This window comes from Passer domesticus, chromosome 20 (assembly GCF_036417665.1).
Source record: "Passer domesticus isolate bPasDom1 chromosome 20, bPasDom1.hap1, whole genome shotgun sequence".
Lineage (NCBI taxonomy): Eukaryota > Metazoa > Chordata > Aves > Passeriformes > Passeridae > Passer > Passer domesticus.
The window spans coordinates 3,064,873-3,083,871 of record NC_087493.1 but is presented as its reverse complement, the minus strand read 5'-3'; the positions used below and the strand labels follow the sequence as shown (position 1 = coordinate 3,083,871).

General features: G+C 43.5%; 1 long non-coding RNA gene across 3 annotated transcripts; it reads right to left on the bottom strand.

The window, feature by feature from the left end:
* Window positions 1-278: 278 nt before the first annotated feature.
* LOC135284191 (uncharacterized) lies at window positions 279-6,006 on the bottom strand. Of its 3 annotated transcripts, none has more exons than XR_010349650.1 (4): window positions 5,309-6,006; window positions 4,800-4,942; window positions 1,964-2,022; window positions 279-1,204 (listed from the first exon to the last, which is right to left on the bottom strand). It is a non-coding gene; the product is annotated as an uncharacterized LOC135284191 (long non-coding RNA). The 3 variants fall into 3 exon arrangements; XR_010349651.1 differs by having other exon boundaries at window positions 1,964-1,999; XR_010349652.1 differs by lacking the exon at window positions 1,964-2,022.
* Window positions 6,007-18,999: the final 12,993 nt, after the last annotated feature.

The window sequence follows — 18,999 nt, the reverse complement described above, 5'->3', positions numbered from 1 at the left end:
CCAGAGTCTGACACAGCTTGGCCCTGACTGGCCAAAGAGTGAAAACAACTCACAGCAGAGCCCAATGGAACAATCACCTGTGGGTGAACAATCTCCAACCACATTCCAAAGGAGCAAAACACGGGAGAAGCAAATGAGAGAAGAATTGTTTTCCTTTTTCTCTGAGGCTTCTCAGCTTCCCAGGAGAGAAATCCTGGGCAATGGATTTTTCCAGAAAATGTGATTGTGACACAGGTCCTTTCCAACCCAAAGCATTCTATGATCTACAGAGGGAGATGTGGAAAATGTGGCAGGTCCTTTCCAGATGCTGTAGAATTGTGCCACACCTTGGTGTTTGTGTCAATTTAGTTTACAAAGCTCTAATTCAATTTTAATCTTTTAAATACTGCAGCTGCATGAAGCAGCAGGCAGAGCCCCTTTTGGAGAACCTGAGAACCTTTTACCTGTGTTATTTTGTGATTTGGTGCCTTGGGCAGGGATTCATTACCTCAAGAATCAGAAGTCTGTGGCAAAAATGAGCTGATTTATGCATGATCTTTTCTACCTGAAGGAGGTCTCTTGATCCAACCTCAGCATGGAAGAATTTCTTGCCAATATCCCATCCAAACCTACTCTTTGCCAGTTTTAAACCATTTCCCCTTGTCCTACCAACACAATTCCTGATGAGGAGTCCCTATCCTGCTTCCTTCCCCCATCAGACACCACGTTATTCACCACATTATGATAAATAATCCAAATTATTTTACAAAAGTTCTGCTGTTGAACACTGCAGTTCCAAATGTGAATGACATCCATGAAATTTCTGAAATTTACATGATTTAACTCATAACCAGAAGGGCTTTGAACACATAAAATTGGTGACTTCAGGCTTAGTTCCTGGCAGAAGCAAAACCTTGCCAGGAATTCCAGGCAGATCAGCACATATATTAATATATGTATTAATATGTGTATTAATATCAGGATATTTGGAAATGTGAAAAAAATGGATAAGGAAGGTAAATCAGTTTTTTAGTCTCCTCCGGGATATCAAGCAATAATTTCCCAGGAAAAAAGTACTTCAGGTAACACCTGGAACCTCCCAAAATTCAGGATAAACTTCTGCAGTATTCTCTTTTCCCAAGCTGTGTTGGATCCTCCTGACAGAGCAACTTCTCTCCCAAAGCAGAGAATAATTCTTCTTCAAGTCAAAAAACCTGAAACAAAGCTGAAAAAAAAATCTCATTTACAGGGAGTTTCCCCCCCTTATTCCAATAGCATGAAAAATATCCAGATTTTAACATTTCTTACAATTACTGCACAAGGTTTTAGCACTTCAGTTTCATTATTTTGTGTGTAGAAAACCCAAAATTGTCCCCAAACCTGAGCTGTAGCAAAAAGTAGCTAAAATAATCAAAATAAACAAGAGTGCTGGGGCAGAATGGAAGTTTTATATGGCCAAGGAGAGAAAGACAAAGAGGTCAAGTTAAAAAATAACCTGAAGGAGAGTTGGGAGTGAGCCCTGAATGGATACAAGGCCACAAGTCCAGTATTTAAAATAGCAGCTATTTATATATATTTATTTATATTTATATATATATATTTATATATATACAACCCTAATTTATCCCTAGCTGCCTGGTTATATATTGGACCTCTCCACTTACAGCAAAGAAAATAAAATCATTTGCATTTGAGGCTCTCAGGTTCCTAAATCCTTCTCCTCCCAACCCAGCTGACAGCTGCCTTCAAAATTAAAATCCTGCTGTCACCTGAGGAGCACGGCTAAACCTGTGGAAACTCCTCTATTTTTCAGTTCTAAGGGGTAGAATCCCAAATTTTTTGGCACTACCATACCTCCAGTAATGCAGAAAACTCTTTACAGCCTCTAAAATACTGAATCAGCACAAATAACATTATTTTTCTCATTTTGGGGGGAACTGAAGTGAGGATTTCTGTTGGAACAACACAGGAATTATTTCCTCACCTGGTCCTAAATTAGGGAGAAACACCAACTGCAAATCTGAAATACAGGCAGCAAACACACTTCAGAAATTAAGAAAAAACCTGAAAGCATTTAATTTTTAATGAAATTAAGAAGTAAATGAGAAGAATAAACAGAAGAGAGTTGCAAAACTCAATTATTTTGCATTTAAACCCACAAAAAACAGCAAGTCAAATAGCTACAGCCTGTGACTGATTTCAACCTTCTAAAATACAAACCTGCACTTCCCAGGGTAAAATTCCAGGGGATTTTCCTATTTTTTTCATATTTTTGGCAGAATTATTTTAAAATAATAAAATTCTTTTTAAATAATAAAATAATTAAAAGGGCTTTTTTTGTGGCTGAGAGGTGAATTTGGCCGTTCTTGGACTCCACCTCAGACAAGGAGCATGGACAGACAAGAAGAGAATATTCCACCATTCAGTGAGAGACACAGAAGGAAGAACATCACCCCTGATCCATGGACATACTCTGGCAAAGCCAAAAAAAAATCATGAAACTTGCTTATAAAAACCATAAAATTTTTGAAAAGGACGCATTTGGGCTCTTTTTGTATCATTTCTGAGCCTTTTGGGTCATATTTTGGATTATTTTTGTTCAAAATCCACAATGGCCAGAGTTCCATGGGTTGATGACTTTGTTTCCTTGTTACTTTGAATTTCCTATAAATCAGCAGATAGTGAGAACTGTTATAAAAAAATAAAACCTAAGGCAGGAGGATTCTAAAAAATCCTGAGAACTGCTGATGCTGTTTTTTAGAGCAAGAAAAACAACTTTATTAAAGTTTTGAGACTTGTTCCCCTCTGTCCTGGTGTGTTCCAACACGTAAAGGTGCCCAGGAAATTGGAAATGTTCCAGAATGTTGGAAATATTCCTAATTCTGGAGAGAAGATGTGGGAAAAAAACCAATGGAAAAGATTTCCCCAAATGTTCAATCAGAAACATTTTTTTCTTCAGTCCTCAAGAAGCATGATACTAAATATTAATATTCTACTGTGATAGAAAAATTAAAACAAAATATTTACTGGCTTCAAATTAAACATTTGACTCTTGCCGAGGATAAGAAATTGAAACAATCCAGCAAAACATTGCAGTGGGGACAAAACTGCTTTTTCTCCTGGGGTTTTGCTGTCCAAACATTGGGAGCAGCTCTAATAAACATCTGCATAATGAGTATAAACATGTGAGCGGTGCAGAAATTCTGCGTTAAACATCGCGGCAGAATTCGGGGGTTGTTTATGCACACGAGGGGCTGAGCACGGGCAGCAGCTGCTCAGCTTTTCACCACCTCAACGCCCTTTTCTTTTTGCAGGGAAAATCTGGTTGTGCTCAGCCCTGAGGGTATTTGGGGTCCTCGTGGGATGTGGGGTGGTGGACATCCCAAAATTGTGTTTATAACTCGGTATCAGGTTTTATTCACCCGCAGGGATTCCGTCCCTCCAGTCACGAGGTGAATAAAATGAGGACTTTTTTGGCCTCAGCTCTTTCAAACCCTCAGAAAATGCAAAACCTCCAGGAAAATGATCCCTCAGCTCTTTTCAGCAAGGACTTTCCAGCAGTAGCTCTAAAACAAATGTTTGCCCATGGAGAGGCTTTATTTGCTCAGGGCAAATAAAGAATAAATCAGGCACTTTGTTGGGAATAACTCAATGGGGCTGATGCCCAAGGCCTGTTTTACTCCATGGAAAAATCTTGTCAGGGTCCCTGTCCCCTCTTGGGGGACACAAACTCTGTCCCTGTTTTTAGATCTGGCCCTAAGTCAGGGATGGAAGGAAGGAAAACAAGTGGAGTAAAATGAGGATGTGAAGTGAATTGCCCACGCTTTGTGTAAAAGGCAAGAGGAGAAATCACAATTAGGAAATCAAGAAGAGGCATTTTCCTTGGGATGCCAAGCTCAGCATGTTGGGAATGACATCAACCACTGGAAAAGTCCAATTTTCATTAATTTGAGCCAAAATCTATTGGCTAATCTCAAAAAATTATATTAGCTGAAGTAGCAGGGACACTGAGGGAGATGTGGGCAAAGACGAGCTGAGGGAGGAGAGGGAGGCACCCACAGCATCTTGGGCAATTGTTGGGACACAGCTCTGCCAAACTTCCCAATCTTTTCTCCGACTGTGCTCCCAGAGTAGGTGACAGGACCTGTATGACATCTCCTATGGGTGTCCCCCCTCCATAGTGACATTCCCCTGTGACATCCCCCCACCATGGGTGTCCCTGTCCCGGGTGACGTTCCCCTGTGACATCTCCCATGGGTGTCCCTATCCCGGGTGACATTTCCCCATGATATCTCCCATAGGTGTCCCCCCACTCCATGGTGACATGTCCCATGGGTGTCCCCCCTTCAAGGTGACATTCCCCTCTGACACCTCCCATGGATGGCCCCTCTCCAAGGTGACATTCACCTGTGACTCCCATGGGTGTCCCCTTCTGGTCCATGGTGACATCTCCCATGGGTGTCCCCTCTCCAGGGTGACATTTCCCCCTCCCAGAGCCCCCAAATCGCTGCCTCAGTGCCCATAAATTCCACCTGATCCCAAAGAGAGTTTGGGATCAGCCTCAGGACTCCCTGAGTGATCCCAGCATGCCCCAATGTGATTTTGGGAGTGATTTCAGCTGAGCTCTGCCAGCCCAGGAGGGGACAGAAATTTGGGTTTATGATTGACCCCCTCAGGCTATTGATGGGATTTATTATCAATGGAATTGTAATAAATATTGTGCAGGTTTGTCTCGTTCTGCAATAAATGTGATAAAACACAGGCTCTGTCTCCAGTGTTTTTATACTGGACTGACTTTTAAAAATACCTGCTTGAATTACCTTTTATAGCAGCTCTCTTCTCCAAAATCTGAGCAATTTTAGCAGCATTTTGAACAGCAGAGGCAGGAGGAGGAGAACTGTTGATATTCTGATATTCTTCTTGCAGATATTCACACAAGAAATGTTTGCCACATAAAACTCATCTGGAAAATGAACAAACAAAGTGATTTTCCAAAGTATAAACCCTGCTTGGCATTTTTTACTTTCAGCCCACCTCTGCAGCAATCCCTGAGAATTCCTCCAGTTCCTGGCTCTCAATTCTGCCCCAAAGGCAGCAGGGCTCAAGTGGAGATTTGGAATTAAAGCTGGATTTCAGCTACCTGAGATTCTGCTGAGCCTTTTTGTCCCCTCAAGGGGTTTTAATTAACACCAGGCACTGGTGGGACTCCAAACCTAGTTCAGGATTTAATTAAGACAGGACTAATTGACCTCCCTAAAGGGGATCTTTAATACAATAAAAATAGATCTAATATTATCTAAATATATAAAAACATGTACAATAAAAATACCCAAGTTTGTCTGCAGACTCGCTGTAATGATCCTGATTTTCCCTTTTAAAAGTGCTGCTGTTGACTTTTTTCCAGGAATTTTTCCATCTCCCTCCATAGGATATGCAATGTTAATCTTTTACTTGACAGTAATCTTTGCCTGTCATTAGCAACATCCCCTCAATAAAAACAGACTTATTTCCCCCTAATTCACCACAGATCCACACTCCAGACACTTCCCAGTTGTTTTATCTCAAAAGGATTAAAACACTTGCAAATATTCAATTTAATCCACTCGAAGGGAGGGCATAAATTAATCCTAATTAAGCTTCAGCAGCTGTAATTCTTAGTGGGATGAATTATCTAATGGGGATTCTTGCTGAAGAATGGGGCTGAGTCATGGGCATCCCATTTCTTCTGGGCTGTAAATCAACCCAAAATATGAAAGGAACAATTCTTTTCTTCCAAAATCAATAGGAGGAAATTGATCCCCAGCCTCCCCAGGCTTTATGGCACGGTTCTGGTTCTGCAGAACAATAAAAGGCTCAGAGCTGTTTGCAAAGCAGGGGGAGGAGAGCTTTTATCAGGGATGGAAACACCAGGAACCTGTGGCACAAGTGCCTGAGAGCATTTGGCTGCTTTTTATCCCAGGAGAGCTGCAGGAACTGAAGGTTTTTATCTCCCAGGCAGCTCAGAGTGCCCAGCTCAGGAGTGTTGGACACCTGGACTTCAAAGGATCATGAACAGTTTGGGGTGGAGAGATTTCTTTTGGACCACCAGCAACACCTGGGTCCACTTGGCCTCATTTGCACAGCACTAAATGTTCATTATCTCATTAATTATCACCTGCATGGGGTTAATTTCTATTTATTCCACTCCCAGGAGCACAGTCTATGGTGTCCTGTGGGGAGGTGAGTCCTGGTCCAACCTTTTAAGGATTTAAGTCACCCAATTTCTGACTGGAAAGGCCCTGATTTAGTGGCTTTTGGGGATGGCAAAGCTCTCCAGAGGCTTTGGGAAGCTGTTGGATAAATGCTGTGTGTGCAGAACATGCTGGGAGTTGTTCCATGGGCACCTTGTGGGAATGAAATGAGCACAGAATTGATTCTTTCTTACAAACTCCTTTTATTTGGGGGCTGGAAACGTTTCCAGCTGCCATCAGACACCAAAGAATTGCTCCATGGGTGAGCTGCTGAAATTCCTTCTTTTGTGAAATTACCAAATCCTGCCTGATACCTCACTCCAGGTTTTCTTCCTGTGGATGTGCAGGGCAGGGAGGAAGGCCCTCAATACAGCCCATAATAAGCAGCCATTAAAGGGATTTAATAAAATATCAGCCCCATTAAACCAAAATGACATAAAAATAATGTCATGATGCAGGAAAGCAATGTTCTTGTTTGGCTCTAGGATTGTTGTTTACTTGTTTGTTTGCATCTGAAATAATCTTTACCCCAATTTCCCAGCTTTCTTCCATAAATATACAAAATATTAGCTGGCTGCTTGATTCAGTTGCAGCTAAATATGGCTTTTTAATTTCAGATAGATCTTTCTGCTGCCCTAAAATGGCAATACATGTGCAGGCCCGTGCTTAGCATGAGTAACAGATGTTGTGCCTGAAATACTCCTGTAAACAAGGCCTTGAAATGCAAGGTTTGGGAGGCTCGGACTATAAAAACAACACAAAAAAAGAGATCAGTTCAGTCAGGTCATTATTGGGATCATTATTTCTGTCTTGGGGTGACAAATCTGAATGACCATGTGACTTCCCAGGTTGCTGGAAACCATTGTGGAGCAGGAGCTGCTGCCATGGAGATTTATTCCAGGACTGGCTTTGCCTTTATTCCCTCCAAGAACCCCACCCTGACCCAGAACGGGCCCATTTCATGCCAGGTGACACCAGGGGACAAATCTCAGGTCGTGTTCCTTGCCCTGGCAGGTGGCACCTCCCAGAGGCTCCCCTGAGCTGCAGGAAGTCGCAGGTGGTTCTGTGGCAGGGTTTAAAGCTGCTGAGCTCTCTGGGAGCTCACTGGGCCTTGCAGTGGCTGCCTAAACCAGAGACTAGACAAGATTAAGAGAATAAAAGTATTTATTGCAGGCCTTCAATAAATACACATTGGGCAGTCAGAGGCCTCTGAGGTACCAAGGATGGACAATGTCACAAGTGTTTCAGACAATTATAAGTTTGGTCCATTTACATATCAGGGGTTAATTGTCCAATTACAGATAATGAAGTCATTTACTCCAAGTTTTGCCCCCAATTCACTGTTCTTTCCATCTCTCAGGGCCTGAAGCAGTGAGGTGTCCTTGACTGCCAGGCCTGGAGAGGAATTGTTGTGTCTGTCCAAAATGGGAAAGCAGCAGATCACACTGTACACAGAGTTTAGAGTTACACACTGAAGAACTGCAGGATTACAAATAGATGAAAAATATAACAGCTAAAATCCTGAGGCATCAGCACCTTCTAGAATGGAATTATTCAGCTTCTCCTTCTGTACCTCCCCTGGAAGGATCTGAAAAATATAAAAGCTAAGTCCAGAGGCATGGTGATGAGGGTGTTAATCAGAGATCAGGTTCAAGCACAGATCAGTTCCTCGTGCCCAGCTTTCCACAAGGGAACCACGTGGGACAAAAGTTTGTCCCCCTTGTCCCCTGAACTGCGGCCACCTCTCAGGGTGGCAGCAGGCCAGGCCTCCTTAGGACAGGGAAAAGGAAGGATTTGGAGAGTTTTTGTGGCTGTACATTGGTGATGTGAAAGGGGCAGGTGCTTGTTAACTGTCCTAAAAAGGTGTTGAAATGTGCTGGCCCTGCTCTGTCACCTGCCTGCTCCATCAGGGCCTGCCTCTGTCCCTGTCACTGTCACCTGCCTGGCCCATCAGGGAGCCCTTCCAGGCTGGCAGCACCTTGAGGAGCAACAGGAGCCCTGGGTAACCCAACTCCTCCAGGACTGAGCAGATGCCAAAGCAGTGACCTCCAGAGGTGTCCTGGAGAGGGCTCAGAAAATCTTATTTCTGGAGTGACCTTTAGCTGAGTTGTCTTCTGTGACAGCTGACAGGGGACAACACTGGAGCCTCAGGATGTGGTGTCAGAAAGAAATACATACATAAAGAAATAGGAGAAGCTCATGACAGTGCAGTCACAGAAGTCCACAACGCAGGACTAGAAGTTTTGACATCAAAAATATGAGAAATCTCACCATGGAAATACTGAGAGTGGGAGATAGCAAAATAGTCAATTAAGCCACAAAAAATGCAACTCAGAACCAATGTCAGGATCATTGAAAGAGAGGGAAGCCCAAGCTGAAGTGGATTTCCTCATTGACCTCATTTATTCTTCTAAGGTCATGGAGTAATCTCCAAGAATTAGAGGTTTTCTTGTGAATGACACACTGGAGAATTCCAGGGACTCTTTGTTGGATAAGTGTGGCCTTTCTGCAATTCTTTCACTAAGAACACTCACAGGGTGGGCAGGAGGTGGGGTTGGGGTTTTGGTGGCTGAAAGGGGATTTGGGATCTTTAATCCCACATGAGAGAGGTGTGGGCTCTGTTTGTTCTGTCCCCTCTGTGGTGTCTCTCCTGTCCTCCATCCTCAGAGGTTCTGTCTCCTCTTCACCCTTTTGGCCAAGCATCCACAGCCTGTGGCAGATAAAACGAGCTGGGGTAGCTCAAAATGCTTAAATCATAGGTGAATTAAGAGATAATAACAGTTAAAACAAGCTGGGATATCTCAAACTGTTTAAATCCCAGTGAATAGCGAGATGACACCATTATTGGGGATTTATTCTGTGGGGCTGAGCTGGGTCATGGAGTGGGGTTTTCCCCAAAATCTTCACCAAAACTCAGCAGCTGTGGTCTCAAATGAGCCTCGGTTTGAGCAATCTGACAGAGAAACCTGAGCACAGACATTTCAGCCTCCTCTGTAGCACTTGTGAGAAGATTTGGCCCTCTCAGCCAATGGGAATTGCCTCTTAATTATTGTCAGGGCACTAAAATGCAGTTGGTGATTTTGGGGAGAAATGTGTCCATCCCCTGTGGAAAACAAACAGGTGAGAAAAAAGGCAGCGGTGCTGAAAAAATGAGGATTTTTCCTCTGTGGTTAAAATGGAGCTAAATGCATTATTAGCTGCAGAAAGTATTTTATGCTGCTAATTAGCAATTATAAAAGGAGATGACTTATTCATATAAAAATATATGTCTTCATATTGAAATACTGGTTGAAGCTGATGTGCTCAGGACTTGTTCATATATCTAAAAATATTAGATATATTATGTATAATAAATCTTTTTATATTAATATAAAAATACTGGTTAAAGCTGACATGCTCAGGATTTATTAATATTAAAATATATAAATATATAAAAATAGATCTATTCTATAAATAGATATATAATATATATATTAATATAAAAATACTGGTTAAATCTGACATGCTTAGGACTTATTAATAATAAAATATATTTTAAAAGGTATGTATTAATATAAAATTACTGGCTAAAGCTGATATGCTCAGGCTGGGATTGGAATACAAAGGGAACTTCCTGCCCAGGATTTGGAGCACAGCATGAGGGATTGACTTAACTGCTTGACTCCACTGATCTCGTCTGTGAGAAGAAGTTAAAGGAATTAAGTATTTATAGATAAACTCCTGTGCATCAAAGGGGAGCAGCCTCTGGCTGAACCTGCTGGAGGTGGGCAGAGGGAATTTGATGTCACAACAGAGAGTTTGGAGGTGCCACCTCCCGGCGTGGGATTCCTTTTCTCCAGTAGAGCATCCCACAGCACCACGCTGAGGAGCAGAGTGGAAATGCTGATTAAAATATGGGAACTGCTGATAAAAATGAGGAAAGTGCTGATAAAATGGGGAAAATGCTGATAAAAATGAGGGAACTGCTGATAAAAATGAGGGAACTGCTGATAAAAATGGGGAAAATGCTAATAAAATGGGAAAAATTGTGATAAAATTGAGGATTTAAAAACCTGATCCGAGGAGGTCTCACACCTTTCCCCTTGGTGTCCACTGCTGCTTTTTCCTCAAAAAATAATTCTGTGGGGTGAGTTTGTATTGGTTTCTACATCCTTCTTCCAGGGATGCTGGTGCAGCTGCATCCATGAGGAGTTTCATTAATGAAGTTGCTGTAATTAATCAAAACTTATGGGATTTGGGTGCTCATGCAATGGAGGAAAAAACTCCACGGAGAGGATCATGAAATAGGCAGGGCTGGATGGGATCTTCAAGGGTGATCCAGTGCCACCCCAGCCATGGGCAAGGACACCTTCCAGAGCCCATCCCAGCCCATCCAGAGCCCATCCCAGCCCATCCAGAGCTCATCCCAACCCTCCAGAGCCCATCCCAGCCCATCCAGAGCCCATCCCAGCCCTGCCAGAGCTCATCCCAGCCCATCCAGAGCCCATCCCAGCCCTGCCAGAGCTCATCCCAGCCTATTCAGAGCTCATCCCAGCCCTTCCAGAGCTCATCCCAGCCTATTCAGAGCTCATCCCAGCCCTTCCAGAGCTCATCCCAGCCCTTCCAGAGCTCATCCCAGCCTATTCAGAGCTCATCCCAGCCCTGCTAGAGCTCATCCCAACCCTCCAGAGCACATCTCAACCCTGAAGAGCACATCCCAACCTTCCCAGAGCTCTTCCTAACCCCTCCAGGTCTCATCCCAGCCCATCCTGAGCTCATCCCAACCCCTCCAGGTCTCATCCCAGCCCATCCTGAGCTCATCCCAACCCCTCCAGGTCTCATCCCAGCCCATCCTGAGCTCATCCCAACCCCTCCAGATCTCATCCCAGCCATCCAGAGCTCATCCCAGCCCATCCAGAGCCAGTCCCTTGCTGCCACCATGTGTTGAGCCAGCACTTGGAACACCTGGAGTCTCCGAGGGTTTTTTGCTGGCAGATTTCACAGGGAACTGCAAATTTCTCCTCCCCGGAGCCTCTGGAATTTTCCTGCTGAATGCCATGATTTCCAAGTGCTCCATTTTCTCCCTGTCCCTGGATTCCAGCTGTCTTTATTCTTTTTGACATGCTCCACTCCTGAGGGATTTAAATCCATTTTGAATTTCAACTGTGATGTGACTTTACAACTTTAACACAAAGAATCTCTGATGGGGAATTTAATTCTATCCCAAGTTAATCTACATCCAGGAATAATTCCATTTTCATTAATAAATGTGATTTTTTTAATGTCCCATACTCAGAAAGGATTAATTGAAATGTCAACAGGTAAATTTTAGTTCCAAAAGTGACCTGAAGGATGAAGAATTAAAAGCTATATAAACATATAATGTAATAATCTATTAAAAATGGTCTGTAGGTAAATAATAAATTCAATTAATGGAATTTTTTTTTTTTAATCAATGAGTTCATTTTTAGGAAAATCGCCAGAAAAAGATCTTGGAAAGGCTGGTGAGGGCTCGGAGAGTGAGGTAAGGGAGGCTTCACCCACAAGAGGGAGCTCAGTGAACACGAATAGGAAAAGCCTAAAATCTTGAGATTGCCGTGGAAACTCCTCCCTGCCCGGAATTAAATGCAAAAAGCACAATGGGAAGCACCATAAATTCATATTTTAGTGCTGTTCATGCTTAAATTCCCAGAATTTCCCTGGGAATGATCAAGGGCAGTCGTGGCACAATCACAGCTCTGCTGATCTGAGGATTCCCAAGTTTTCTGGAGCAGAGGAGTTTCTTAGAACCAACTAATACAGGTTTAGAGGACATAAAATCAGGGGGTTTTGATCGACTCAGCCTTGTAGGGATCTGTGAATCTGCTGCATCTTCATATTTGAAGAAGGTTTATGCTGTGGGCTGTGAAAATGGTTTTTTCCCTTCACTTATGTCATAAAAAATTATTAATTCTCACAAATTTGGGCATAAAGGGAAGGTGGAGAAGGCCCTGGGTGAGTCTTTGTTGGTGTTGCAAAAGTCAGGCTTCATCTTCCAGGTTATTTGTGCAGTTCCCTGGGTTGGCTCTTTGCTCACAGAGGTAAATCTGTAAAGAAAAAAAAATCCAACATCCTTCTTAGTCTCTTAATAATATAAAGGCACCAAATGATAGGAATTTATTAAAGTGAATACTGAGAGGAGAGAAAAACAACAGCATCAGAGGAATAGAAGCCACTTTCTAGAGCTGTCTGATTTTTGTTGTCTGATTTTGACATATCTGGGTTTTTTTTCTTTCCACTCTCCCTGTTCTCATCCAAACCCAGAAGCAGAATTATTCCTGAGATGAGGCAGGCAGAGCCTCCTCCTGACAGCACCCTCCAAAAGCCAAACAAAAGCTTAATTCCAGCCCATTTATCCACAGAAAACTCTGATTTCTGAAGATCTGACTACTTCAGAAGAGTCTTTGGCTAACTCCTGGATGGGGCAGGGAGACGAGCTTGGACAGGAGGATTCCTGGGCAGGCTCTCCTGTGCTGGGAGCTGGGTTTGGAGCCAACCCCCCCAGGCTGGAGCCTTTTCCCACCCCCACGGAGCCCCCGGCGGGTCGGTGCCCATGCTCGCCAGGGTGGTCGGCGCTGGGGAAAGCCAAAAGCAAACAAAGGCCAGCTGCAGCCAGATGTGGGGAGCGTTCGGGGTCACCGAGCCTCCCCGGGCTGGGCAGCACGTGGCCCTGCTCCTGCTCCAAGGGGAAGCCTCAGCAGCCATCCCTTTCCAAAGGGAATCTCTGATGCTCCTCCTGAACCACCAGAGTGTCACCACATCTCTCTTCACAGAGAAAAGCAAGACACAATTCTTCCCAAGAATATTTCTGGGTTTCGCATTCTCTGAACCTCAGAGAAAGGAAAAACAATTCTTATCTCATTTGCTGTGCCTGTGTTTGTGCAAAAGTAGAATGCAATATGGAGATTGTTTACCCAAAGTGATGATGATGTTCTTCCTTGGCCTGTCAGGGCCAAGTGTGTGTGTCGGGACTGTCACCTGAGAGTCACGAGATTCAGTGTTGTGTGCAGAGTTGAGTGCTTGGCAGATTCAGTTTAGATGTAGTGTAAAATAACGTAATATAGTATAGAATAATATAGTATAATAAAGTAATTGATTAGCCTTCTGAAAAGATGGAGTCCTCCTCATCAGGGGTGAAAATATCCACTATACTGGAGCCCATTTGGAGTGCTCCGAGCGCTCCCTGAGCCCTCAGGGCTGGGCCAAGCTCACCCAGCTGGACAATCCCCGAGCTGTCCCCACTGCCACTGGGTGCTGTGGGAGGCCTTTTCCCTGACTTTTCCTGCTGTACCCACCAGGATCCATGAACTCACTCCCCACAACCCCATCAGTTCAATTTTCCTGGGGAGGGAGATTCCAGAGGGGATTTGTTCCAAATCCCTCCAGCTCTGGTTGATCCCTTGGGCAGGGAGCATTTTCCTCTTTGTCCAAGGCAAGAAATCCTGCTTATTTGTGGAATGAGGCAAGATTTTACATTGTCTTTATTTGTTTTTATGTATCTTTGGTGAATATTCTTGGGGACGTCACTTGCAATCAGCTGCTGAAATGAAATAAGTTTATTCACAAGTCTCAGGTGATGGATTTGAAGCAATCATCAAATTTGGAGAGATTCCTCAAGTCTCAGGTGATGGATTTGGGATGATCCCCAAATCTGGAGAGATTCCCCAAGTCTCACCTGATGGATTTGGAGTGATCTCCCAATTTGGAGAGATTCTTCAAGTCTCATGTGATAGATTTGGGGTGATCCCCAAATTTGGAGAGATTCCCAAAATCTCACCCAATAGATTTTAGGTGATCCTCAAATCTGGAGAGGTTTCCCAAAAAATAATCTTTTAAAAAGTCCCCCCAAGAAGAAGTTTCTGTGCTCTCCTTGCCCTGTGTGTTTGTGATTACAGCCTGATTGTGTTCAAATCACAAAAACTGGGGCAAGAACAGAGTTTTCCTTTAAAATTTTGGTTTCATAAAGTACTTCCTTAGGAAAGCATGAAGGAAAGAATAAAAGGAATGACACTGGAGGACAGCAAGAGAAAAAAACACATTGCACAAATTGCCAGAGTTTTTGCCAGTTTCCAGGATTACACATCCGTGTCCTGAAGTTACATGATCCATCCAGGATTGGTAATGGCACAATAAATCTCACTCAGACATGGGAGAACCTGACCTGATGTTTCTGTAGAGAACATATTGCAGATGGACAAATGTGGATTTCAATTCCTTTTTCAGTCTGCTGCAGAATTCTTCAGGTGACCAGACCCTTAATTTTAATGTTTTTACCAGTAACAACCAGAATGTAAAAATATTAAAAATATATTCATTGAATGATGTTAAATATTGAAAATAAACATAATAATTAACATAAAACACTTCTTTTCCCACTTAGTCATGGGCATATTTAGACACTTAAATCATCCCTGAGATTGGGAAAATTGTTGATGCATTTAAGATTTATCAGATAAATCAAAGTCAGTACCATTAATAAGCAGCCCAGGATCTCCCTCAAGGGAAAAATTGAGAAAGGAATATCCAGACACATTGGGCTGATGATGTGACACCACTGTTGTTCCTAGATTAATTTCCCCAATAAAAATATAAATTTTCATCACAAAGGAGAAGGAAGATGTTGTTCATCCTGCTTTTCCTTGAGCTTGGTCCCATGGATTGCAGTAAAATAAAGCACTGAATTTCCAAGGCTTTCCTGGGATGCAGTTGAGGCTCCTCACACCCCTGATTAACCAGGTTATGAGCAGGAATTGGACAGATTTAAGGATGGGATTAAGTTGTGTATTTATTGTGAAGTCCTCAGAACTGCATCTATTTACGTTGCTTCCAGCTGTGCTCCATGAACTAAAATTTGGTGCCAGCAAGATGCCAGTGAAATGTGGGAATGGGTATCCTGGGGCTTTTTCCAGGCCAGATCTTCACCTAGATTGGTGCTCATGGCCCTCAGAGAGAATGTTCTCTTCAGCTCTGGAAATGAGATGAACAGTCCCACATGAAAGAATTAAGAAATATATTACGATAACAAATGCAGGTAGCAATGAAGACACAAAGTCTTTACTTTTCCCCGGCTGTATTTTCTCCAGTTTGTGTTTTCCCTCAACTCTGCCTCCCCCAGGGCAGGAGAAAAGGCAGGAGGAGGAGGAGGAAGAGGAAGGACCATCTGTGATGGGGTGAGCGCTGAGCCCCCGAGGCAGAGCTGCCTCGAGCCGCAATTCTCACGATCCCAGGGCTGAACTTTGTAAATAGACTTGGCAAGGGCTCCTGCCTGCAGAAAACAGCCTTGGAGAGGGGAGAAATAAATAAACAAACAACCCTCCTTCCTTCCCTGCAGTCCCTGCCCTGCCCTCCTGACCCACCTCCAGAGTACACATGTGGCTGCTCCATTGAAAATTGGTTTGTGGGGCTGATTTTGGTGCTGGAACAGGCAAAGCTTCTGCTTGTCTTTATTTCTGGTCTGTCTCTGAAGGGCAGAGCTTGTCCTCAGCAAAGTACAAAAGGGACAAGATGCTCATTTTATCTCAGCTCTGATTTAAAGTCTTGGGATTAAGACACTGTGCTTGAGTGTGAATGAGGACGTGGTTCCTTCAGGGCTGAACAGTTTGTGTTTGATTTATTTAATTAATTAACCACTGATTTTGTACTCCAGAAATGCCACAGGCCCTAAACCCACCCCTCCCATCACCCCAGTGTCCCCTGATGCCAATAAATATGATGGAAATGGGCAGTTGGGAACACAGAGGCTTTGCAAGCCTCACTCAGTGCTGGAGAGAGCTCTCAGTGCTCACTCAGTGCTGGAGAGAGCTCTCCCCACCCTGATCTCTGGAATTGCTAAGAATCTTCCTGGAAAATCAGCAACCTATTTTTCCAGCTGATATCCCTTAAAGCTGAGCTCAGGAACTCCACATTCTGCAATTCCAACACTGATGGAGCAGCCAAGGAGAACGTGGAGAATGCCATGTGTCTCTGAGGGTGCTGAGCATCCTTCAGCAGATGGTGCCCCGTTGGTCTGAGGACAGCAGAAATCAGAGAATCCCAGGATAATTTGGGTTGGGAAAGACCTCTGAGATCATCAAGCCCAACCTCTGGATGAACACCACATTGTCAAGTGCCATCTCCAGCCATTTCTGGAACATCTATGGCATGAAAAGTGTCCACAATTCCCAGGAAAAGCCAATCCCTGGGAGGGGCTGGGTCCATGGAGTAGATCCAGGTGTCCTCACACAGGGCACCATTAAATCCCAGTTTTCAGCTTCTTTTTCTACCTCTGTCAAGGTCAGGATTGAAGGCACTGGAGACGATAGTTGATGTGCAGGCTCAGGTGTTTATTATTTTTTGTCAATGTTACAATCTCACAGCAGTGAGTTCTGCAGTTCTTCACTAAAAGGCACAAAATGGCCAACAGTCTTTTGCTACAAGGTCTTGGCCAAACTATCCAATTAAGAAATGACACCTAAATTATTTTCACTTTTAGCCCAATAACTAATCACTCGAAGTCCACAATGTGGAGCTTTCTGTCCAATTACACAAAACCACCCAAACCCATGGAGAAGAAGGTGAAGAAGATCTCCACCCTAAAACCTCCATCTTGCTTTATGTATATTTCTATATTCTAAACCCTTAAACTCTGAGGTTTCCACCCTGTGATATCACACACTTCTATTCAAACTCCACACCCACAATCCCAGTTCTGTCATTCCATTTTGGAAGCTTCTCCAGGGCCTCAGGTCAGTGCAGTGTTCTCCTGGGGGTCAGTGCCTGGCAGCACAGAAAGTCTTCAATTCTCAGCACCCAGAACTCCAACAATCCTGCTTGCTGCTGCTCTGGGATGTGTTGGGATGGTGCCTGGAAACCAAAGCCGTGCCAAACCCATCCTTGGTGGCCCAGTCATGTCCTGCATCCCAACAGGAGCAAGCACTCAGCCCTCTCTGTGGAGCTCATTTGCATTCCAGAGGCAGCTCCTGTTGATTCTTTTGTCGTTGTTGGTTTTTGGGTTTTTTTTTTTTTTTTTTTGGTTATTTGTTTTTGTTAAGGGCATGATTAAATGTGTGAGATGATATTTTTTATTTGGACTTAGACGTTCATTAGTTTTTATTTATATTATAGTCTCACAAACTGTGAGTTCTGCAGCACTTTAATAAGCTAAAAGTGGAGTTGTATCTCTCGTTTTATCAGGTCTTTTAAGGATAAACTGTCTAATTAAGAAATGACACTTAAATTATTTTTATTTTTAACTCAATAACTAACTACTTGTGACTCTCAATGCGGACTTTTTTATATAATTACACAATACTACCTAAACCCATGAAGAAGAAGGTGAAGAAGAAGGACTAGCTTCTAAATATTCTATGTTGCTTTACATATATTACTATATTCTAAAACACGAAACTCTAAATTTTCTACTATGTGATATTATACACTTTTATTTAAACTCCACACCTATAATCTTGGTTCAACCATTCCATTTTGGAAGCTTCTCCAGGGCCTCAGGTCAGTGCAGTGTTCTCCTGGGGGTCAGTGCCTGGCAGCACAGAGAGTCTCCAATTCTCAGCAGCCAGGGTTCCAACAGCTCCATCACTCAGGGCAGGAGAAGAAGCCAGCCAAGTTTTCAATTAGCTGCTGAGCCACCAAGGAGTGCCCACCTTGGCTTTCCTGCCGGGCTGGCAGCAGGGCTGGGGAGAGCAGCATGTGCCCAAATCCAGGCAGGAATTCCCTGGCTCCTGGCAGCTCCTGGACAGAGCTGAGCTGCATCTGCCCCTCCCAGCCAATCCCCGAGCGGGGACATCCACATTTTGTCATGGATCCATTTATTTTGTCACAGATCCATTGATTAACCCACCTTTCTGCTGAGTCTGGCTGCTGCCTCCTGACATTGTCCAAATCGCCTCAGTCTGTTCCTGTTACAAGACTCACACAAAAGAACATTTTCTTCTGCTCTTTCTTCCAGAAATGGGAAGAATTGAATGCTTTTTTTGTTGTTGTTGTTTCGTTTTGTTTTTCTCCCTTTCTCCTGGGTCTTCTTTTGACTGACTGGGATTTTTCATGGCTGTGGCAGGGAGCTGGACATTCCCCTTTGTTTCAGCAGCACTGGGTGATGGATCACATTTTAATTGGCGTTGAGCTTTCCAGAAAAAGGGAGCACCACAGGAAGTTATTAGAATAACAACGCTCTGCATCTGCACAGGAATTAAAACTGCAAATGGACAGGGCATATTAATTGCTACCACATGCTTTGGTTTGCTCCTGCCTCCCAAAGCCCAGCTCAACAAAAGCTTGGGTTGGGGTTTTTATTTTTAATGTCTATCTTCCCATCTTTCCCTTCCAGCAAAAGTGATGAAATTTGTAGGATTTCAGCCTTCTGGAGAAAATTTCTTCTGCAGAGTGTTTCAAAGGAGATAAACACATTTGTTTTGACAGGGAGGACACTGATGGCTGCAGACAGACCCAGCCTGGCCAAGGCTCTTTCCCACAGCACAAATCCGAGCGTGGGCTCCATCGGCTCCTGCCAAAGCTGCTCAGAATATTTTGTTTTCCCTTTTTTATTTTTCCCCAAGAAGTTATCAGTGTCACCGTGCTGCCTCTCTCCTTACAGAAGTAACAGATTGTGAGTGTTTTTTCTTTCGCTTACTGTGGGGGTTTTTTTTTAGTTTTGTAAAGGAATGGAGGACAAGGAAAAAAGCAAATTTAATGCACAGATATCAAAAACTCTTTCAGCCAATTGAAACTCAGTTTTTTCTTAAGAAAGGAGAAGTTGGAAATGTTTTGGGCTTCAGTG